Below are 20,607 nucleotides of genomic sequence, written 5' to 3' on the forward strand. Positions count from 1 at the left end.
ATAGCATTGTAGCAAAAAACTAGCAAGAGGTATTTCAGGACTGCCCTACTACTGTGTCACTCCAAAGGAAAGTTTGACTCCTTTTGTGAGTGCAAAGGCAATACTGTTATCTCTTTAAAAAATAACACTGACATATAAATAAAAAGAAAGAAGAGAAACAATAGTTATTTCCCAGAAGTCTATTTTATTTTAGAAAGTTCTTGAAGTCCAAACCTTAGTGTGCCTTTCCAATTTATTCTCTAGAGCTTTAAAAACTACTCCTGCTTTATAGCGCTTCAGAACACTGCCAGTGCAGCTATCATAGCATCTATTTATATATATACACACATATATAGGGATATAATACATATATTACAGCATATATATTAAAACATATAATAGCAGTGTAACTATTATAGCAGGTGAACACCTTTTTTCCTATTGATGTTATTAGTATGGAGAAAAACAATATCATGACATACGTATTTCCCACCATCCATTAACAGAAAACCAAAGCCTGAAATGGGTGAACTACTTACATTCCATGCCTTCTGCTATTAAAATAGAAAGGTAAGTCCCAATATAGGAAATAAAAATAACATTAAAGAATTAGTACTGTGAATGAGAAGGAAGAGTAGGTCTTGATCTGCCTACTGATAAGTCTCTCCTGACCCTTGGTAACCATCTGCCATTCCAGTCCCGAGTACAAGCTGCACTCCAAGCTGATACAACCACTTGTCAACTACAATCCATATCAATGAGATCATTCTGAGCAGAGTACACAGAAATGAAGTTGAGATAAAGAAATGTTCTAAATCACAGAAATGAATTACATTTAAACAAAGTATTGAAGGATGACCTGGCAAGTGCCAGAATCCAAAATTCACCAAATGATAGAATATTCTAGGGTCCTGAAAAGAACCCTAGAAAGTACATAGTTCTGCCTTTCTTAATTTAATAGATGCAACACAAATCTAAAAGCCAAATCCAAGTACTCAAAAAAGGCATTAATCACGACATGTAGTTGATTTAACCCTCTACCCACTCTTATGAAAAGTAAAGTAAAAAATAATTACTCTAAAAATTTGCCAATAAAGCCAATAACAAATAGTTAAGTGAATAGAGAGAGGCAGGAAGGGAGAAAAGGTGGGTATGTATAGAACACTGGAAAAAGGAAGAAAAGAAGAGCAATTCTTATACCAAGAATTTTTGCATAGCAAGAATTATCAATCTTCTCTCTGAAGGGATCTATGCTTAATTATAGAGATGATCTGGTGACAAGGTGGAGGGAGACGTTTATGGAGAGAAGCAGAGAAGATGTGCACTCCCTGTCAACAATTCCCCAGAGACTTAGTGGACTAAAGAGGAGTCATATTCTGCTGCTTCTGGCTTAATGTAATAAAGACTACAAAAAAAAACAGTAACACACGACCAAGTACTCACTATTAGGTGATTTACATGCATTATCTCATTCGTATTCACTACAGCTTAATGATGTAGATACTGTTAGCATCCCAATTTACAAATGTAGTTTGGGAAGATTAAGACTTTAAGTCCAAAGTCACAGAGTACTGGGACCAAGATTTAACCCAAGGTCTACCTAGCTCCAAAGCCAGTGCTCTTAACCATTATTTTAGACAGCCTCTCCAATCAGAAACGGTGATAAGCAGCATGAGAATGCAGAGAAGTTAGTTACCAGCATAGCAACTAACCAGATCACCTTTGAAGATCAACAATTGAGAATGACTCAGTAGGGAATCCCTGATGTGCACTGTTGCACCCATCAGGTGAAATCATCCAACGAACAGAAAAAGGGGATGAGAACTGAGGCATAGCTAATTGTTAGGCAGTATTAAATTACAAACGCAAGAAAATAAGGAGGAACAAAGTATGAAGCAGAGAAAACTGAGGGCCCGGTACTCAGCTACCCTCAGCTGAAGGGACTCTGAAAAATCTATTTTTCTTTTTCCTTTTTATGTCTTTGAATGATAATCATTATTCTTTGAAATTCTGATTTGCAGGGCAAGAAAGGAAATACCATTCAGCACTATTCATTCCTTGAATCCTAAGTTGGTTAACAGTTGTATCCATCTAATTAGTGTGCCTGATATATTGCTGTTCTAAATGTTCAAGCAATATACAATGTTAATGAAAATAATTTTTTCTTCTTTCAAAATGTCCCCAGGATTTTATAATGTCTATTGGCAAGCCTAATCAAGTTTCTATAAATAAATGCACACAGATACGACAAAACCAGAAAGAGTGAACATTAGAAAGTCGGTAAATTTTCCACTACCCACATCCACTATGGGTGCAACTTAGTGCTCCATATATAGATAATGACTTCAATATAAGAGTCCAGTCAGCACTTCCAAAAGCTTAGCACAATAAAACCTTACTTCTGGCAAAATTTAATGCTAATCAGACAAAACTCAGATGCAAATCAATTTTAAAAGAAGAGTTGACTTTAAAACTTCGTGAAGAAAAACAAAGATGGACTACGCTACACTATGATTTTATTTACATATTTTAACTTTAGCAACTAGGAATGCATAAAAGCATTCCTGTACTTGTCTTAAAAAATGTTTATGTCTTAAAAGCATGGAAAAAAAATTTTAGGTAAACACTTTCTATCTTCATTATATCTAATCTTCCACAGCAATGCAAAGTACAGAAATATGAGTTATCTCACAGTATATGATCATCTGATATATCAGGCTTATAGGATGTAAACAAGTAAATGTGCTTTCTGAAATGCCTCTTGAATTGTATGCACAGGGCTCCACCTAGTGGTAATAAAGCAAATATAAGAAAACTAAGATGTCATTTAAATGTTAAAATTGGTTCTTTGAAAATTAATGCTTTTATCATCAAACCAAATGTCTTAATGGAGGCACTCAGGCTACTTCGATATTTTAGACAGATGCTACGTTCTGTTAATAGTATTAATAATTTACTAATCATATTCCAATTTTTTTTAGGAAAACATCTTTCTGAAGAAAACAAACATTCACAAGATACTATGTGAAAAAGAACTCTCTTCTTATTACTGGCAACATTAGGATTTTTTTGTCAAAAAGCATATAATACCCGTACACTATTTTCAGTATCTTTTTCTTTCATTGTATCTTCATTGTAAAAGAAAATTCCATCATAATAACTCTAAAGAAAATAAAATCTGTTTCCTGAGAAATTATTTTTTAAATTTTCTTTTACTAAAATAATTGTATCAGCTACTTCTGACTTCCACTGTATGCTTTTTAATGTCATTTTCTACTTTTTCAAACATTAACCACATTTTTTTCACCAGTTCCTCAAATGACACATTTGCCTTAATTCTGTACTTCTAGTAATAAAAAATTGTGTTTGCATCCATTTGAGCATTCTATATTCTTCCAGTCCATAGGCATTTTTCTATTCTCTCACCAAAGTTTCAAATGGCCTATCAGGGCTTCCCTGGTGGCGCAGTGGTTGGGAGTCCGCCTGCCGATGCAGGGGACACGGGTTCGTGCCCCGGTCCGGGAAGATCCCACATGCCGCGGAGCGGCTGGGCCCATGAGCCATGGCCGCTGAGCCTGTGTGTCCGGAGCCTGTGCTCCGCAACAGGAGAGGCCACAACAGTGAGAGGCCCACATACCACAAAAAAAAATAAAATAAAATAAAAATCAAATGGCTTATCAAACTTAACTTCTAAAATATTAATTTTATATTTCCAATAATTAGTATTCAAGATTTGGTATTTCATATTAATGAGATTATTTATGATACTTTTTCAGCAATTTCATATTTGTATTGAATGCTTTTCATGTTCTGAGTACAATCATACTGATTAGTACTGAAATTTTGGTTCCTAACTATAAAAATATACTTTTCTAATATTAAACATATTTACGACAATTAACCACCCTAGGATTATCAGCTTTTGACAAATTTAACATTCCTAAAAATGCTGCTATGAAAACAATGTTAAACGTAACACAGAAAAAGTGATCAGAAGTTTTCAAAAAGCTATGAAAAGCTATGAAAACCATCTTATCCAATACAAATTACTTGCTATCAATCTCAAAAATAGTTTTTAAAACAGGTTTTCGGTATATCAATAAATTTGGTAAATTCAGCAAACTGGTCATGCAACAAACCAGTCATTAGGCAAGTAATTTAAGGCCAAGATTTGAAAATATTTCCTTAAATAGAAGCACATGAATTGCTAGTTTAAGTTCTTTCAGAACAGGATATATGTAAGCCCCAAGTACACACCAGTGAGACGCTACTTTGTCTCATCAGCAGTTCTCTGTGCCTACTGTATGGATCCTGGAAACTAGGAGAAGCTACACTGAGATACTCTAACTGCTCCTACCCTAAGTGACCACTTGGTTTTTGTATCCTAGGCTATGTAACTTGGAAATGTAATCTAATTTTTCAGTGGAGCAGTGTCTTTAATACCAGTTTATAACCCACTTGAAAACCTGCAGCTAGAGTCAGAAATGGGACTTGAAACGCTGCAACTCTCTTCAGCAGCCTTTAGATACATTTAAGGTGCCCCAAATTCCAGTAACATCCGTATGAGAAACAATAAGCTAAAATATTCAAAGACAGCAAATGAGTTCTCATTGGGGAGAAAAACCCCTTTTACATAAGGTCACATGATTTGGAATTCTTTTTTTTTTTTTTAAACAATGAATAGCAAAGACACCATTTCCCTTCCTTAAATACACAAAAGGACTGCTCAAAGTACCACTCCATCTTGGGGAAAAAAATTAATTTATATTACAGTCATTTAGAACAGCAAGAAAGAAAATAGTCAATATAAGGTGTCATGTTAAATGTTAGTATTCCTAACATTTTCCATTTCATCAAATACATCAAACATGAATAACAAATTCCCATAACTTTCCCTGATTCTCTGTAATCCAGGTGCAAATAAGAAGTGAAATTGCTCCAAAGCATTAACAGCAGGATAAAGAGGAGAATTCTTTCCAACAATATTCATTAAGTACCAACCATGTACAACAGAAACTGAAAATTAAGCACAAAAGACAGGCATATGCACAGGTAACTTTAATACAGAGGATGGCTGCTCCCTAAATCATTAAAATTTATCTGTGCTGAGCCTAACTCTTCAAGGAGGCAGGAAAGTAAATGAAGTTTTATAACACAGGTTCAAAATTCTCTGACACACCTTCCCTTTCCTTTGAATTTGGACAGGCTTATGACTGTTTCAACCAATGGAATATAACTTAAGTAATAGTATGTGACTTCAGAAGCTAGAAAAAAAAGCCATGCAGCTTCCACACAGAGGTCTTTAGATACTCATTCTGGGGAAAACCATCCATCACGTAAGAAATCTAACAATCCTAAAAATGACATGCTGAAGAGGCCACATGTGGGCACTCCCAAGTGACAGCATATCATCTGCCAGCAATGTGAGTGAGCCACCGTGGCTGTCTAGTCCAGTTGAGCCTCAGCTGAGTTTAGCCCAAGCAGCAACCAATATCTGACTGTAGCCGCATGAAAGACCCCAAGCCACAACTGTCCAGCAGAATCCTTCCCAAATCTCTGAAAAAGGTTTCTAAGTACATGAACAAATTGTTTGGACATTTGCTTAAAGTATTTTAAATTGAATTAAATTTAAATCTTTTCCAGAATAATTCATTTTTTCACTATTTCTTTTTCCCTTTTGGCACTAATCCTTTTTGGCACTGTCCTTAACTTCTTTTTTGACCCCAGGATGCTCTTCCCCACAATATGCCTCAATCTTAAACTTCCTTCAGAATTCACCTCAAGATAGTTCCTTTGGGATACTTTCATGAATAGCTATATTGAATAATGAATTCCCCATTACCTAGAATTTTCCCAGCTCTTTTACATACAGTCTATAATACACTATCTTTTTTTTTGCGGTATGTGGGCCTCTCACTGTTGTGGCCTCTCCCGTTGTGGAGCACAGGCTCCGGACACACAGGCTCAACGGCCGTGGCTCATGGGCCTAGCCGCTCCGCAGCATGTGGAATCTTCCCGGACCAGGGCACGAACCCGTGTCCCCTGCATCGGCAGGCGGACTCTCAACCACTGCGCCATCAGGGAAGCCCAATAATACACTATCTTTTATTTATTTGTATAACACATCAAATTTATTCTCCAATTACTTAGTGTATGTTTTATCTTCTAAATTCCTTGAGAACTGAAGGTGTCTTCAGTCCACAAATGCTGTGAGGATGCAAAGAACTGTAAATCTTAATAAAGAGAAAAGGTTCACTAGAGGGCACTCTTCACCAAAAAGTAATCTCTAGAAATCCAAATATTTTTCTTTTACGATTGTATCAAAATACGGTGTGCATCTATCTCATACTCAACCTAATTAACAACTAAGTACTGTGAAATCAAAATCAAAATATTGGCTCCTTTTTAAAATCTGCTTTATGCTGTTATCTACTGCTTTAGTATAATGGTTAAAAACAGCAGAACAACAAAAACAGACATACAAATCAATAGAACAAAATAGAGAGGCAAAAAATAAACCCACACACCTACAGTCAATTAATCTACGATAAAGGAGGCAAGAATATACAATGGAGAAAAGACAAGCAAGTAGTGTTGGGAAAGCTGGACAGCTGCATGTAAATCAATGAAATTAAAACACTCCCTCACACCATATATAAAAATAAACTCCAAATGGTTTAAAGATCTAACTATAAGACATGATATCATAAATCTCCTAGAAGAGAACATAGGCAAAACATTCTCAGACTTAAAACGTAGCAATACTTTCTTGGATCCATCTCTCAAGTCAAAAGAAATAAGAGTAAATATAAACAAGTGGGACCTAATCAAACTTAAAAGCTTCTGCACAGCCAAGGAAACCATTAACAAAATGAAAAGACAGGGCTTCCCTGGCGGCGCAGTGGTTGATGCAGGGGACACGGGTTCATGCCCCGGTCCAGGAAGATCCCACATGCCGTGGAGACGGAGAGGCCACAACAGGGAGACGCCCGTGTACCGCAAAAAAAAAAAAAAAAAGTCAGCTGTAAATGCATTTCATTCTAACTCTGAAAGAAAGGATTCCAAAACTATTCATTTTTTAAATAAATATACATTAATACATATTAATTTAATTTTTATAATGTGTTTTTCAAAAGACACTTTGCCAAATAAGTGTAATTCAGAAACAGTGTGGAAGAAAAACGAAAGATGGTTACCCTGATACAAGGCTGATCCTAACTCCCACTATTCATCCTGACCACACAGTCCACTTCTGCTGGTCATTTCACAGCTCAGCAGAAAAAACGGACAAAAAACAAGAAGTTGAGAAGAGCAATTCTGTGTCCATTCAAAAACAGAATATAATTAACAAAATAAAAAATAAAACTAATCTTTTACATTTGTACTGGTGCTTTGCAATCCACAAAGCAATTCTGCATACATCATTGCATCTGATACCAAGAACCCTAGGGAAGTGGACAGGGCAACTGGTTTTATCTCTGCCTCACAGATGAAGGAAATGAGGCTCAGAGAAGTTAAAGGATTCGCTCAACAGCACGTGTCTACAAAAGGCCAGAGCCAGGTCTACAATCCAAGTCTTGAATTCACATGGAGTGTTAGAGAATATTGCATGAAAAAAGGTAAAAGGAGCTCACTGCAAAAAATCACCACTCAGTTGTTGAAATTCTTTACCTTAAATATATCAGTAACATGTTCATTACTCAATTCCAGAGCATCTTTCTTATTATTATGGCAATGCCTCCATTAACGAATTCTCTCAAAATTAAGCTCCTTTAAAATGAAGTTGGCAATACTCAAACATCAACAACACACACACACTCTCTCACAAACCACACAAATAGTTGCCTGCCTTCACATTCAGGCATGACAAAAACAGAAAACAAGACAACAAACAAACCACTGTACATGGATTCTATTAGGCCCGGTCTACCAAATTGAAAAGAACTAGCCCTTCTAGTAAGAAAGGCTAAAAGCAAATCTGATTTATGTTCTTTTTAACACAGGAATGAATGAATGAGGATAGGAATGATGAAAAAGAGAAGGCAGGGAAAGATGGTATCTTGTTTTTTCCATCATTTAGAATAGAAAAAGGGCCTGAAGAGGGTACAAAGGTCAGTGATTTTTCTTGCGTCAAGCAACCCCCAGTCCTGGAGAGAATAAACCAGAGACTGGCCTTACTAAAACTACTGGAGGCCTGTATCTTGTAACTGCAGAGCTGCAGAGGAATAAGGGACCTATATCTGACCTAGTACAAGTTCAAGATACAGGACCCTCCCTCCCTGAGTATAATTCTGGTCACATTCCTCACTGTTTCCAATCTTAATGTAAACCTTCCCACCTTTTTAAGTTAAAATTTAATAATGTTTTTATATTGCAGCTTTCATTATCTGATACTCTAAATCAGAAGGCAAAGCATCATGACTAAGAGTACAGGCTCAGAAGCCAAATGGCCTATGTTCATATCTAGCTCACCACTTACTGACTGCCTAGGGCAAATGACCTAATCTATCTCTACCTCAGTTTCTTCATCTGCAAAATGAGTACCTCATTTGCTTCTTATGAAGATTAAATAACACATATAAGTGTTTAAAACAGTGGCATATAGTAAATATTCAACAGATGTTAGCTATTACCTATTATTTCCTACATGATTATTTTCACTTCCAGGAACCAAGATTCTAAGAAATTATTTTAGAGTTAATATCACCATTCACAGAATTTCACAAAAAATAAGAACCACCTAAATGTGCAACAACAGGAAATAATCAAATAGAGAAAATAGGTTGAAAATCATATATAATGTAATTTAACTTCATTTAACAAATATTTAACAAAGTTCAACATTTAAAATGTTGAATATCATAACTTCAATAAATAAATATTTGTTGTTTCTAACATAAAAAATGACTAGAATTTTGATTATCCGTAAGCAGTAGGGAAAAAAGTGATTTTTTCCCTCCTCTCTATTCTATATATTCTTCAAGTTTTCTATAATGAAGGTTCTTGTTTTTCATTAATTCAGTTCAAAAAGTATTTAATATGAGTCTGTTGTACCCATGGCATTATGCTACGTAACACAGTTGGAACTAATCAGAGATGCATGACAATAATAAGCTTCATGGACTATTACATTAGGCCTGCATTTAAGATATTTATTTAAAATATACAGGGAATTCCCTGGTGCTCCAGTGGTTAGGACTCAGCACTTTCACTGCATGGCCCAGGTTCAATCCCTGGTTGAAGAACTAAGATCCTGCAAGCCACACAGTACAACCAAAAAAAAAAAAAAAGAAAGAAAAGAAAATATATATCCTAAGTCATACAACTAAATAACACTGTGTAGCATTTTTTAAAATCCATGCTATAAGATTTCAGACACAGAAAATACACATATATGTATATGTGTGCATATATTTATTTATTTGTTTATTTATCCACATAGAATGCAGTCTTCTAAGATACCAAGATTTCATAGAGGAAATAGGACCTAAGAAAGGAATTCAGTGACAGGTAATACTTGAGTAGGTGGAGAAATAAGGAGGAGGGAATTCAATCATGGTAAACACAGCCAGGAAGGAACATAGTATTGTGAAAAAGACAATTAAACTGTCTAACTGACATGAAGGATACCTGTTGTAAGTAGAGAGAATTCTATCATAACTCTTAGAGTAGTTATTCTTAACCTTTATCTGGGCAGTGGCCAGGGAGCGGCAAGACTCTTCTCTGCGATTTTAATAAAAGTTATAGATCTTCTCCCCAGAAAAGTACACAAACACAACGGTAATATATTCTTTGTCTCTGAAAACTGTTCACAAGGCTGAACGAGTAGTACAGCCCCTTCCAATCACAGTACGTTGCACCAGAGGTGTACAACTGATCCGAGCTGGTTCAATTAGACACATGCTTTCAGGAATTTTGAAGTGGAATTCAGAAATAGCCAGCTCTATGTGCCTAACTGACATATAGATGCTGTAGGTAGTCATCCTCAAGTGCAGAGAGAAGCAGAGAAAGCCAGACCTCAGAAAATGAAGACAGAATGGAGCATGAAGAAACAGAAAGAAATATGGTCTTCTACTTCTTTGTTCCAGTCTTTTGAGAAATATGATTTTTGTGAGATACCCAGTAACTTTCATTTTTTTCTTTAAGTTAATTCAAGTTGGTTTGGTACTTACAACTAAAACAAACGAACAAAAAATTCTTAACTACGACATACATGCACGCACGCACACAACACACACACACACAATTTTACAATTATAAGGAGTTGACAAACTCCCTTATCTGATCAATACATTAGAGTACGTCTTCCCAAATGAATAAGTTATAGGCATACCACAATAATGATCAGCTCAACCCTCATTCTAACTTTCTGTTTGTGCCATGATATAAAAAATGCTGGGAAGAATTACCACAAAATAATCCAGAAATAAAGGCATAGTTTAAACAGATGCTTGAGGAAAAGAAAATGTAAAACAGGTCTCTAGAATACTAATAATAAACAGTAATAATATAATGCCATCTAGCTTTTACACAACACTTTTAACTTCTTCAAAACATCCACAATATTGTACAGCCAAGTAAAGAACTCAGGATAAGTTAAGTGTCCTAAAATACCAGCGTTGGGTATCTAAACCAAGTAGGTATCTTGTAGCTGCAGAGTAACTGAGAGTTTCTAGCAACTCTAGGAATGTATAAACACAGAAATGTATAAACACACCATTTAATTTCTTTCATTACAAAACGCTGAAAAACATTTCTTGTTAACAAAATAGTCACTCTTTTCCCATGAAATATTTCATCTAGTTTGCCACATGCATTCTTAGAATGCTTTAGTAAAATAATGCCCAGGTGTTTCCTCTAATTCAATTGAAGATATTCTGTCAAACAATATTTCAATGATAGAGTTGACATGCCCTAATTTTTAAAAAAGTGGATATGATCATATCTTAAAGGATCATACAACCTATCAAAGCATCAAGATCAAGCAAAGGCAAAAAAGCAAAGGATGATTTTCTCCACATTTCTGATGTTATATTTTACTTGCCTTGTTTTCCTCTATGTACAATTTCTCAGCCTTGTTCTCAAGAATAGTATCCTATTTCCATGCATAGGAAAGAGCCTAGTGCAGTCTGTTAGTTAACATTACTTCCTATAACTAGGATTGACATTCTGTAATACCAACATTAACACTCACTGAAATTCTGGTTAACAACACAGCACAAAGATGACCGTTAATGGACATCCTCTATGGTGAAATGTGAATTGATAATCAGCTAACAGATTTGCAATAGACTTCCTCCTTCCTGTTTTTACACTCCTGACCAAGGAGATGTCTCTTCCTGTTGACTTTTGTGCTACTTGGTAAAAAGCTAAAGATGAGGAATGGAAACACCTAATACACAGAAATTTAATTTCTCCTCTAGGATAACAAATTGAATTGCTAAATAAATTTTAATTCAAAAACCTTAAACAATTAAGCAAATTAATGAATGCAGACATAGACTGCTTCCCTAGAAGAATTTAGAAAATTCAACAAAAATATCAAATTGTCTACAGCAGATCTAATGTGCAGTTTGCCTAATAACTTAAGAGATGATCTATATATGCTACCAAAGTCCTTTACAGGAGTATTAATCTATAATTAAGGAGAAATTCTCTTAAGATTGACTTCTCAGCAAAACAACCAAAAACAACAACAACAAAAACCACCATTCACCATGGAAAAGAGAAAATTATTTGAGCTTTACACTTATAATCTGTGCACTTTATGCTAAAAAATACAGTTCAAAATATAAATATAACATTAATATTTACATACCCAAAACTTTAGCAACAAACTTTCATAAAACAGAAACTATAAGAGATGTGAGAAGAGACAGTAACAAATTAATAAAATGGAACAGTAACACACCTCTCTCAGTTCAAGAAAGATCAGATGAAAAACAATATGAGACCTTAGAAGATATAACCAACTTATTTAATAAGGAGTCTGTGTGTAAAATTGAGAACCCAAATAAAAAATATGCTTTCTTTTCAAGAGTACATGAAACACTCATGAAAACTAACCATATATTAAACCACAAATAAAAACCTCAGTGAATTCCAAAGAATAGAATTAGTGCAAACAGATTTATCTAACTGTAGTGTAATAAAACTAAAGATTAAAAGCAAATTTTTAAAAATAAAAAACTTACACATCTAGAAAAAGTTTTAAGACATAACTATTTAAAAAACTGTTGGATCAAAGGGAAAATACAAAAATAAAACAGCAGAATTTCTTTAAGATAGCAATAAGGAGGGCTTCCCTGGTGGCACAGTGGTTGAGAGTCTGCCTGCCGATGCAGGCGACGCGGGTTCGTGCCCCGGTGTGGGAAGATCCCACATGCCGCAGAGCGGCTGGGCCCATGAGCCATGGCCGCTGAGCCTGCGCGTCCGGAGCCTGTGCTCCGCAACGGGAGAGGCCTGCGGACCGCAAAAAAAAAAAAAAAAAAAAAAGATAGCAATAAGGAAAACATCAGAATATGTGAGATACAGCTAGATCAGTCATCAGAGAAAAATTAATAGCATTAAATAATTACCTCAATAAAATAAAATAAAGCAAATGCAAAATACAAAAAGCTATAAAAAATAAATCAAAAGAAACAGAAGAAATAAATTGTTAAATATAAAAGCAGAAAGGAATGAGTTAGAAAACAGAAATTACTAGAATGAATAAATTCCAAGACAGATTTTTTAAAAAAATCAACAAAACAGACCAACCACCAGCAAACCTAATCAAGGAAAAAGTGAGTGAAATCACAAATATCTACATTAGAACTGACAAGGGGGATAAAACAAGCCATCAAAACTGAAGAAATTTTAGCATAAGACTACATTTGCACAACCCTACTCAAATAAATTTGAAGAAATGGATAATTTTTCAAAAGAATAAAACTTACTGACCCTGTATAGACAGAAAGTGTAACACAGACCAACTGTCACAGAAGAGATAAAGAAAGGAATCAAGACTCTCCTACAAGAAAAAAAGAAAGAAAAAGAAAGGCACCAGACCCAGCTGATCTCATCGGTAATTCTAACAAAACTTTAAAGATTAGATAATAATCAATGCTAATTATATTATTCCAAAGAAAACTTCCAATTTTATTTAATGAAATAAGCACAACATTGATTCAAAGACCTGAGAAAGACTGCATGGAAGAAGAAAACTACAGACCATCTCATTTATGAGTATCAATGCAAAAGAATTTTGAAAAGCATATGCACAAACAGAATCCAATGGCACACTAAAAGAGCAATTCATCATGACACAAATGGGATTTATTCTATGAAGACAGGACTATTTCAAAATAGGAAATACATTAATAAATTCAATCATATTAATGGAGCAAAAGGAAAACATCATATGACCATCTCCATAGACACAGGAAAGACAAAATTCAGCAGTGTTTCATGTTAAAAGCACTAAATAAAATGGGTATTTTTCCTCAGCATAATAAAACATAAATACCTCGGCTCAAAAGCCAGAGTTCTCCTTAATGAGGAAATACTGAAGGCTTCCCTGCTAAAGTCAAGATAAAGATGCCCACTATCTCTACTGTGTTGCAATTATTAGGCTATGAAGTTTGACTACATAGCAATCTAAGGTTTAAGACCTGGAATGGAAGAAGTAAGATTATTTCTATATACAAATTATATAATTACATTCCTAGAAAACCCAGAAGGAATCAATGGGGAAAAAAATTACTACAAACAGTAAGAAAATTTAATAAAGTTAAGAGGTTAAAAATTAACATACAAAGATTACCAGCATTCACATATATAAACAAAAATGAGAATGTAAGAAAAGACCCAACTAAAATAACTACATGTAACCTTAAAGAATTCTAAAATTTATTTGCGCAAAACTTCTAACTCTCCTGAAAGACATAACATGTTCGTAGATATGAAGACTAAACATCATCAAGATGTCTGTTCTCACTATTTAATTTATAAGTTTAACTCATTCTCAATACAATACTTTGAGGATTTTTCTAGAATGAGACAAGTTTATTATTAAGTTCATTTGGAAGAATAAACAAGGAAGAGTCACTAGGAAACCCCTGAAAAAGATGAGCAATAAGGTGAGGGAAGCCCTACCAGATATTATAACAATAGAGTCTCTATAATTGTATTATGGTATATAGCACATGAACAGACATGTAGACAATGAACAGGATAAAAACCAGAGATAGACCCACCACATAAGAAAATTCAGTAAATGATAATGGCAGCATCTCAAATCAATGTGAAAAAGATATACTTTTTAATAAGAAGTGTTAAGATAGCTGGCTTGCCATATAAAAAAAGATAAAATCAGGGAATTCCCTGGTGATCCAGTGGTTATGACTCCGTGCTTCCACTGCAGGGGCAGGGGGCCAGCCAAAAAAAAAGATAAAATCACATCATACCCCAGGCAAATTCAAGAGGATCAGAAATGTGAACGTAAAAAATAAAACCATACAAGTACCAAAAGAAAACATGAGTCGATTTCCCTATAACCTAGTAGCATGGAACACTTTCCTATAATTCAAAAATCAAGCAAAAAGGCCAAAGATTGATGAATTTCCTTTTCTTTTTTTTTTTTGTCCATGCTGCACGGCTTGTGGGACCTTAGTTCCCGACAAGGGATCAAACCTGGGCCCTTGGCAGTGACAGCGTGGAGTCCTAATCACTGGACTGCCAGGGAATTCCCTGAATTTTATTTTCATAAAAACTTCTGCATGGGGGCTTCCCTGGTGGCGCAGTGGTTGGGAGTCCGCCTGCCGATGCAGGGGACACGGGTTCGTGTCCCGGTCCGGGAAGATCCCACATGCCGCGGAGCGGCTGGGCCCGTGAGCCATGGCCGCTGAGCCTGCGCGTCCGGAGCCTGTGCTCTGCAACGGGAGAGGCCACAACAGTGAGAGGCCCGCGTATCGAAAAAAAAAAAAAAAAAAAAAACTTCTGCATGGCAAAAAAGGGATAAGCATAGTAAAAGACAAAATGAAAAAAAAAATGTTTCCAACTAATGGCAAGAAAAATTGTGAAAGATTTTGAAATGGACAAAAACAATTACTGAATGTCCCATCTAGCGCACCCTTCTAGATTATCTGTGGCTTTCACTGTCTTGGGCTATTTTACATTTCTGTAAATTGCTGAAAGCTGATAGTAATGCAAGTTACTCTTGCCCATAGAAATGCAAAACACTTTTACCAGTGGAATGCAACCGATTATTGCCCTGCAGATACTGACCAGTTATTTGTCTACCGACAAATCTATTTCAGCATTCCCAAATGCCTATATCATTTTTTTTGCCATTGCCTTTAAAACAATTGTAACATCTCACTGGTTCTCTCATTAATTATTAAGTTAAATAAAATTCCCTGGCACGCATTAATTTTTATTTAATGATAGCTGTGACTTTCTCACTCAGTCATCACAGCTCTGTTTTTAGGGTTTTTTTTGGGGGGGGGGCGGTTCTTGGTTGGTTTTTTTTTTCCGCCATTCCGCTCAGCTTGTGGGATCTTAGTTCCCTGACCAGGGATTGAACATCCCCCACCCCGCCCTTGGCAGTAAAAGCACGGAGTCCTAACCGCTGGACGGCCGGGGATTCCCTAATTTTATATCTGTATAATTTTATCATTTTTGAAAATTATCTTTTAATAGTTTTGGAGGTTTCACCAGGATGCCCAGTGGATTCACCCAGCAGAACCAGGAAACTGCATTACCAGAGAACTGCACCTCATGGGCTGCTTTAGCTTTTCAAGGGCTTCTAGGAGGAAAACTCAAGTGGCAACATACATTTAACTTTGCTGACTCTCTGTTTCTGTAAATTTTGTTTTGTTTCTTTTCCCTCTCTACAGATTGTATATTTTCATCTGGTTTCCAGTTACTACATGGCCAATAAGTTATTACCCCTAAGTGGTAGCAATGACTGAGAATTTGGTTTCATAGTTTGACATTTATTTGGTGATCCCTATACAAGGATGACAAATCTCTTGGGTACAAGATGAAAGACACTCTGGTTTGTCTATTTGTCTATTTTGAGCTCAAATTTTTTAAGAATTTCATTTTCAGTTCCTTGATAACTAGACCAGGGAGGTTTTCTCTCTACAACTCATGTCTCTTGACCTGGGGGTGAAATTATAGAGTCAAAGCTATAAAGCTCTGTATCTGTAATTCAGAAAGGTTTTTACCTCTCATTGTGTGTGATAAATCAAACAATTTATCTCCAGAGGTTATTCAGTATTTAGATTTTAAAGTCTCTTAAGTTAAAGGAACTCTGTTTTGACTGGCTTATTAATAAAAACAAAACAAAACAAAAAAAAAAAACAAGGACTTACAAATGGAATATTTGTAAAATTCCCAGAAAACAAAAGAAATTGAATTTCTAACACTTTAAATGTGCTAGACTTCTTTAAAAATTTCTTCCTACATGAATTAACTTAGAAACATTTAAAAAATCCAAGTTCAGGGCTTCCCTGGGGGCACAGTGGTTGAGAGTCCGCCTGCTGATGCAGGGGACACGGGTTCGGGCCCCGGTCCGGGAGGATCCCATATGCCGCGGAGCAGCTGGGCCCGTGAGCCATGGCCGCTGAGCCTGCGCGTCCGGAGCCTGTGCTCCACAACGGGAGAGGCCACAACAGTGAGAGGCCCGCGTACCGCAAAAAAAAAAAAAAAAAAAAAATCTAAGTTCACATAATTCACGTACAGTTGACCCTTGAACACCTCAAGAGTTAGGGGCACCCACCCTCCATCCACACTGTTGAAAATCCACATATAACTTTATAGTTAGTCCTCCATAACCAAGGTTCCTCTGTATTGGCATTCTGCATCCGCCGATTCAACAAACCTCGGACCCTGTAGTACTGCTGTATTTACTACTGAAAAAAAATCTGTGTATAACTGCGCAGTTCAAACCCCTGTTGTTCAAGAGTTAACTGTACAACTTCAGCAAACAAGCCTAGTTGGATCATTTTGGTTTATAAAAATAGCTATTTATTTTTTATGATTAATCATTTTATTCCACTTGGGTTTGTTTTTCCCTGAATGCACACAGGTTCACTAATCAAACAAGCTAACATTACCCTACAAAAATATTCAAGATGATTAAAAATGTAAATTTGTGCTCAACTAAGCAGAATCATTACTCTGACAAACTTTTTATTTCAACACATATTAAAGATTAATTTCTAAGATCTTTAGGTAACTTAAAACCTTAATATTAAGTTAATTAAGAGACAATCACTGTATAGCAGTTAATTTTTAAGTATAATGGAATCCTAGCAGACTGATTACTAAGCATAACTAAGTTTATATACTTTTGCTTCTTATTTTTATAGGCTATTGAAAAGCTATCGTTTTCGGATGCGTCCATGAAAGTGTTCATTTCTGCCACTTTAAGGTATAAAAGTGACGTTTTTATCTGTAAGAAGTTGTATTCAGAGATTTGCTCTTATTCAGACAATTCTCAATGTTCCACTTCCGTGTTTCAATATGAAATATAAATTAGTTACTTTGGTTAAAAGTTAGAACCATTAGCAGTAGTTAAGATACTAGGAACAGTGACAGAGAAATACAACTGTGTATGTACTTCTGTTTTATCAAGGAAAAAGAGCAGCTTTCTCCTACAGCAGTAGTTTTCAAATTTGGGGGTCTCTTTTACATAACTCTCAAAACTTACTGAGAAATCGAAAAAGCTTTTGTTTATGTGGATTCTAACTATTGATATTTACCGCATTAAAAACTAAAACTCAGATTTTGTGTGTGTGTGTATGGGGGGTGCTGCATAGCACGGCTTGCAGGATCTTAGTACCCTGACCAGGGATGGAACCCAGGCCCCCAGCAGTGGAAGCGCCAAGTCCTAACGACTGGATTGCCAGGGAATTCCCAAAACTGAGAATTTTTTTTTAAATTGACTGATTCATTTGAAAGTAGCAATGATGAATGCACTGCATTTTAATGTAAATAACCTCTTAGCATTATTTGAAAATAGTTTTGACCTCACAGATGCCAAAAAAAGAACAAGTGCTCTAAAGCAAACTGTTTAAGAACATGAAAGAGCACAATGAAGGACAAAACATGGAAAATGAATTTTATTTGCCTTCATTTACAATATAAGACTGAAAATACGCTATGATATATGTTTAAAATTCAGCAACATTTGTTCAGTTTTGTTGGGCTTGCTTCCTTGGTTTACTGGTTAATGACCTGCCTAAAATATGAAAGGTTACTCTTTACCTTCTATGTAATCTGCCTAGATGACTGTTTTGCCAGAATAATGTCTGTACTTCATGTGGACTTTATTATATTCTTGATTATTCAATAAAAAACAGAAAAGGTTTCCTCTCACTTATGAAAGAACTAAGTTTCTTTACAATCAAGTTATCTATGTTTATTTTTTAAATGCTTTACTTTCACTTTAATTAACCAAGTTTTACTTCTCAGGCAACCTCTGACAACTGTTTTGATTTTGCCTTTCCAAATTTGGATCCTAACTATAGAAAAAATAAAATAAAACTTTCAAGATATCTTTCACACCAAAACTGTCTTGGAGATTTCCCAGAAGAACCCAGAAAGAGCACAGTTATTTATTTTCATCTTATAGAAAGACTATAAATAATTAGGTTTGTTTGATATATTGCTATAGTAAATGTTGAACGGGAAGAGCTGTCAAATTAGAGAGATGCTCACCCTTCCTAGGTTAAATGTGTAAGTAAAAAATGTTATAATACAAACATTTTTGAAACTGTACTCTTCATGGGAAGCCCTTGAATGTCAATTTCTGGGACAAAAATTGCTAGCTATAACTATGTTTTCACTAATCAAAACTTTTAAGTAGTAATGTATTGTACCTGACAGAAAATTTTACTCTTCTCCATTCTAATATTAGTTACAGGAATAAATTAACCATAGCCGTTAAGCCTCTGTCATCTACAGATAGTCTTTGTTTCACTCTTACGCTTGCCCGAAAGCTCTGCTATAAGCTGTAAGTCTGAGTTTATGGCTTCAACAATGGACAGTTTCAGAGCCCTGCGGCACTTCAAACTATTGACACTTCACAAAATAGACTCTTTTTAAAGTTAAACATAGAATAGCCATATGACTCAGCAATTCCACTCTTAGATATATACCTAAAAAAACTGAAAATAGACATTCAAACAAAAGCTAATACATGAATGTTCATAGCAGCACATTCACAACAACCAAAAGGTAGAAACAACCCAAATGTTCACCAACTGATGGATGAATAAAACGTGGAATATCCACACAGTGGAATATTATTCAGCCATAAAAAAGAAAGAAGTACTGATACATTGCTACAATATAGATGAATCTCAAAACATTATGCTGGGCTTCCCTGGTGGCTCAGTGGTTGAGGGTCTGCCTGCCGATGCAGGGGACACGGGTTCGTGCCCCAGTCCGGGAAGATCCCACATGCGGCACAGCGGCTGGGCCCGTGAGCCATGGCCGCTGAGCCTGCGTGTCCGGAGACTGTGCTCCGCAACGGGAGAGGCCACAACAGTGAGAGGCCTGCGTACCGCAAAAAAAAAAAAAACCATTATGCTGAAATGAAAAAAGACACAAAAAGTCATATACTGTATGCTTCTATCAATATTTTAATGAAAAATCAAAAAAAGGTAAATCCATAGAGACAGAAAACAGAGTAGTAGTTGCCAGCAGCTGGGAGAAGAGGGGGAATGGAGAGTAGCTACTAACGAGTACAGGGTTTCCTTTTGTAATGATGAAAATGTTTTGCAGCTAGATAGAGGTAATGGTTATACAACATTGTGAATGTACTAAATGTCACTGAATTGTACCTTTAAAATGGCATATTTTATGTTTTGTGAATTCTACTTCTATTTAAATGAAAAACAAGATGAAGCTTCCCAGAATTCATGAAACTACTTCCTAGTGAAACAACCATAACCAATGAAAATTACTTAAAAACAAAAAACACCATTTGAAATCTCTGAAAATTGTCCCAAGAGCATACAGCAAATGAAGAGACATTTATTCAAGAAAATCTACTAAGAACAGTAAGAGCTTATGGCCCCTGAACCACAACTAACACTCTTCCTCCAGCTTAGCATGATAGAAGCTCCATCCTGGCTGGGTGTGGCTAAGTAGTCAGGGCTTCCTCTCCCCCCAGGTTTCAGTTAAGGGTCAGAAAAAGGGCAGGTATACAGCATTTCTCATCCTCCCTCCCCCACAGTTCTGTGTTACAGAAGCTAAATTCCAGGTGAGTGTGGCTGAAAGGTTGGGGGCCTCCTTCTTCCACCCAGCCCTCCTTCCTCCATCCAGCCCCATGAAGGATGCCATAGGACAGAGGCTTTCCCAAAGATGGAGTAGCCAGGAATACTGGGATCCCAACTGCCCCACCTCAGCTTGAGACAGGCTGGGACCTGGGACCTGGGACCCTTTGCTGCAGTGTCTGAACCTGCCCAAGTGTCTCCTCCAGCAACAAAATACAAAGAAACTATAAGGAACTAAAAATAATTGCCTGCATGTGCAGATGGGGCAAATTATGGACAAGACACAAAAAGACCAAAAAAAACCCCAACTGCCACTTCTGAAGAGCCAGGAGCAAAAATAGGGTGTCAAGAGCAAAAG

At 36.0% G+C, this 20,607-nt stretch overlaps 1 protein-coding gene across 10 annotated transcripts in view; it reads right to left on the minus strand.

Annotated features, from left to right (window-relative positions):
* The window catches only part of EXOC6 (exocyst complex component 6), a 192,321-nt gene that overhangs the window by 159,599 nt on the left and 12,115 nt on the right, over positions 1-20,607 (minus strand). The window contains exon 1 of one of the 10 annotated variants that reach the window (XM_024739501.1): positions 11,024-11,129. The exons of the other annotated variants lie outside the window; for them this stretch is intronic. The gene's annotated coding sequence lies outside the window, so the exon portion shown is untranslated. Of the gene's footprint in view, positions 1-11,023; positions 11,130-20,607 lie in introns of those variants that run through there. 10 annotated transcript variants of the gene reach the window in all.

This window comes from Neophocaena asiaeorientalis, unplaced genomic scaffold, assembly GCF_003031525.2.
Source record: "Neophocaena asiaeorientalis asiaeorientalis breed wild unplaced genomic scaffold, Neophocaena_asiaeorientalis_V1.1 scaffold597, whole genome shotgun sequence".
NCBI classification, from domain to species: Eukaryota; Metazoa; Chordata; class Mammalia; order Artiodactyla; family Phocoenidae; genus Neophocaena; species Neophocaena asiaeorientalis.